Below are 4,704 nucleotides of genomic sequence, written 5' to 3' on the forward strand. Positions count from 1 at the left end.
CCTCCACTTTATATAGGCGTCCGTCGCGGGCTCAACACTTGGGCCTCGCACGGACCCTAAAGCCCACAAGTCTACTCGGCCACAATCCGAATACAGATCGGATCACATCCAACCAGTGTCCTCGTATCCGACCTCGTAGGTTCCTTCCCTTAAGCGCGCGACCCCTTAGGTTCAAGTCAGCTTGGTCATAGTTCGGATCACCTCTGAACTGCACGGTTGGTAGAGGCCTCTAGCAAGGCATGCCGAACACCAAGATAAATGAAGCAGGTTAGGCGAACCTGTACAACGTGTCACACTTCTGTTCCCTTTGCCTCACGATATATGTTGTCGGGCTCAAGGCGAGTTTGTCATCCTTGTGGTAGCTCGACCTCTTTCTCGTTCCAGTGATACCGACCACAAACTAGATTATCTCATAATCCCTGTTGCATGGCCATGCTTATCCTGGTCGGATCACACGAGGGGCCCAGAGTATATCTCTCCTGATCGGAGGGGCAAATCCCATCTTGCTCGACCATGTCTCGCGGCATGGGACTGGACAAACCCGAAACCTACCTTTGTAACTACCCAGTCATGGAGTAGCATTTGGTCGGCCCAAAGCAAGTCTGTCACCATCCTGAGTACATGCGTCAGCTCAGGTCTTAAGACATAGAACGTATGTTGTACTAGAGACTCACAGATGACATATCGCTACGTCTCATAGTTGGGTCTGTCCGACTCATACCTTATCTCAACTCGGATCCGACTATGTCGAATCCGACCAGACCTTTCCAAGTCCATATTATCCGGTTAGCATCCAATGCTCCATGGCCAGTGAGACCAAGCCATCGACCGTGTCATATGCTAGTCTAGTCGGCTGCGTGTCCACACAGCCCTTTCGACTAGGGACCTTTTAGGACGATCACCATACAATGCATAGTCCCACAAACAAGTCACGTACTTGCCGATACACATCATTGATAATGTCCAAGGACTATCTTTATTCATAAACACATAGGAAATATCATCATACATGATTGCCTCTAGGGAATATCTCCAACAGTCTCCCACTTGCACTAGAGTCAATCAAATAGACATCGAATGCCCATAGCTCTAACATGCCCCTCATGCTTGGGTTGTGGAAGCGGCTTAGTCAATGGATCTGCAACATTTGCATTTGTGTGAATCTTGCATAACTCTACATCACCATTCTTTACGATGTTTCGTATCAGGTGATATTTCCGATCTATATGTCTGACTTTGTGGTGATTCCTCGGCTCCTTGGCTTGTGCGATGGCACCAGAATTATCACAATAAAGGTCCAACGGTTTCACCGAGGCCGGGAAAATACCAAGATCATCCAGAAAATGCCGGATCCAAACACCTTCCTTTGCAGCTTCACAAGCCGCAATGTATTCGGCTTCTGTGGTAGAATCGGCCACCGTATCCTGCTTGGAACTCATCCAGTGCACTGATCCTCCGTTCAGGACATACATGAATCCGGACTGTGATCGACAATCATCTCTGTCAATTTGGAAACTAGCATCGGCGTAACCCCTTACGACGAGCTCTTCCTCACCTCCATAAACTAGGAACATCTCTTTAGTCCTTTTCAGGTACTTCAAAATAGTCTTTACCGTTGCCCAGTGACTCTCACATGGGTTGGCCTGGTATCTGCTTGTTAGGCTTATTGCAAAAGCAACATCAGGCCTTGTACATATCATGGCATACATGATGGATCCGATTGCCGCGGCATACGGAATCCTACTCATCATGCTTCGCTCATCAGATGTCGAAGGACTCTGAGTCTCGCTTAGCCTTATACCATATGAGAGTAGCAAGAACCCTTTCTTTGCCTCACTCATGTTGAACCGCTTCAACAATTTATCTATGTACGTGATCTGGCTTAAGCCGAGCAGCCTCCTCGATCTATCTCTATAGATCTTAATGCCTAAAATATACACTGCCTCACCAAGGTCTTTCATCGAAAACTTGTTATTCAATGATTCCTTGACCGAGTTTAGCATCGAAACATTGTTCCCAAACAACAATATGTCATCCACATACAAGATCAATAACAATATCGAGCTCCCACTTAACTTCTTGTATAAACAAGAGTCCTCTTTGCTTTTGATGAAACCGAGACCAGTGACGACCTCATCAAAATGAATGTTCCAACTCTAAGATGCTTGCTTCAACCCAGAAATGGATCTCTTGAGCTTGCATACCTTACTAGTGTTGGTCGGATCGACAAAACCCTCGGGTTGTATCATATACACGTCCTCGGTTAAACTTCCATGTAGGAAAGCCGTTTTGACATCCATCTGCCATATCTCGTAATCAAAATATGCAGCTATAGCTAGTATGATCCTCACCGATTTTAGCATCGCTACCGGCGAGTAAGTCTCGTCGTAGTCAATTCCTTGAACTTGTCCGTAACCCTTAGCGAAAAGCCAAGCTTTGTGGATCTGAACATTTCCATCCACATCGGTTTTCTTCTTAAAGACCCATTTGCAACCAATGGCCGTTACGCCAGGCGGTGGATCAACCAAGTCCCAGACTTGATTCTCATCCATGGACTTTAACTCAGATCTCATGGCCTCCAACCATGCCTCGGAATCTGGGCTCACCATCGCTTCCGCACACGTGGCCGGCTCCTCGCTTTCTAGCAACAATACATCACGCACTCTGCGCAATCTTTCCGACCTCCGTGGTTTCGGTGCCGCTTCCACTACAGGTTCCCTGACTAACTCCGGTATGATCTCATCACCAGCCGAGCCGTCCCTGAGTGGTCCTCGAATTTCTTCGAGTCGGACCGTCCTCCCACTGGCCTCCTGACTGAGAAACTCTTTCTCAAGGAAAACCCCGTTTCAAGCAACAAACACTTTGTTCTCTTCCCAGTTGTAGAAGCTATATCCCAAGGTTTCCCTCGGACATCCCACAAATATGCATTTATTCGATTTAGGTGTAAGCTTGTCTGACATAAGTCGCTTGACAAATGCTTCACAACCCCAAATCTTTAGAAAAGACAAACTGGGACTCTTCCCAATCCACATCTCATGTGGTGTCTTGTCTACGGATATTTATGGTACCCTGTTTAGTGTGAAAGCTGCAGTTTCTAGAGCGTATCCCCAGAATGATTAGGGTAACTCCGATTTGCTCATCATAGACCGGACCATGTGGAAATGTGGCTTTCTCCTTGGTTAGCTTCACTTGGAGTTGATCATGAGACTCTTTGAGGCTTGCTTGAGCACTCTTCAAGGCCTTGTGAGCCTTGTCAAGTATATAAAACTCCTCCTTGAGTCTAGCATGGTCAACCCCAAGTTTAGCCTTCTCGGAATTCAGCACATGAGATACAACAAGAGCATGATCAAGATCTTTCTTTAATGTAGCATGATCATCGTTGTGTGGCTCCTCAAGAGCCAAATGATGACCACACTCTTCCTCAAGCGCATTAGAGAGATCCGATATCTCATTGGCGTAGTCACGACTATGCTCTTCCATCTTAGAGATGGTTTCTTCGTGAGCCTCGATCATGTCATTGTCTTCACCAAGTTGTTCCAAGAGAGCCACGAAGTGCTTGTTGGATTTACCCTTGAGCTTACTCATAAAAGACTCAAATTCATTTTCTTCCTCCTTCGACCACTCCCTTTCATCAATGCAATCCGTCAAGGAAGGTGAGGGAGTCCTGGATTAGGGGGTGTCCGGATGGCCAAACTATAACCTTTGGCCGGACTCCTGGACTATGAAGATACAAGATTGAAGACTTCGTCTCGTGTCCGGATCGAATTTTCCTTGGCATGGAAGGCAAGCTTGGCGATACGGATATGTAGATCTCCTCCCATTGTAACCGACTCTGTGTAACCCTAGCCCTCTCCGGTGTCTATATAAACCAGAGGGTTTTAGTCCGTAGCACGAACAATCATACCATAGGCTAGCTTCTAGGGTTTAGCCTCTCTGATCTCATGGTAGATCTACTCTTGTACTACCCATATCATCAATATTAATCAAGCAGGAGTAGGGTTTTACCTCCGTCGAGAGGGCCCGAACCTGGGTACAAACATTGTGTCCCTTGTCTCATGTTACCATCCGCCTAGACGCACAGTTCGGGACCCCCTACCCGAGATCCGCCGGTTTTGACACCGACATTGGTGCTTTCATTGAGAGTTCCTCCGTGTCGTCATCTTTAGGCCCGATGGCTCCTCCGATCATCAACAACGATGCGGTCCAGGGTGAGACTTTTCTCCCCGGATAGATCTTCGTATTCGGTGGCTTTGCACTGCGGGCCAAGGAAGCTGCACCAGTGTCCGCTCCGACCCATAGCTCGGAGCCGACTGCGCCAATCGAGGACGGGTGGCTGGACACCGCCTCGGGGGCTGCAATCTCTACGGCGATCGAGTCGAACACCAGCCTTGTCCTTTGTGAAGCTCGTGACTCCAAGGTGCCGGACTCCGCTCCGGACTCCAAACCTTCCGCGCCCCTGCCAATCGAACCCGATTGGGCGCCGATCATGGAGTTTGCCGCCGCGGACATCTTTCAGCACTCGCCCTTCGGCGACATTCTGAATTCACTAAAGTTTCTCTCTTTATCAGGAGAGCCCTGGCCGGACTATGGTCAACAAGGTTGGGATGCGGACGATGAAGAAATTCAAAGCCCACCCACCACCCACTTCATAGCCACTGTCGATGATTTAACCGACATGCTCGACTTCCACTCTGAATACATCGA

The sequence above is a fragment of the Triticum dicoccoides genome, chromosome 6B, assembly GCF_002162155.2.
Source record: "Triticum dicoccoides isolate Atlit2015 ecotype Zavitan chromosome 6B, WEW_v2.0, whole genome shotgun sequence".
NCBI classification, from domain to species: domain Eukaryota; kingdom Viridiplantae; phylum Streptophyta; class Magnoliopsida; order Poales; family Poaceae; genus Triticum; species Triticum dicoccoides.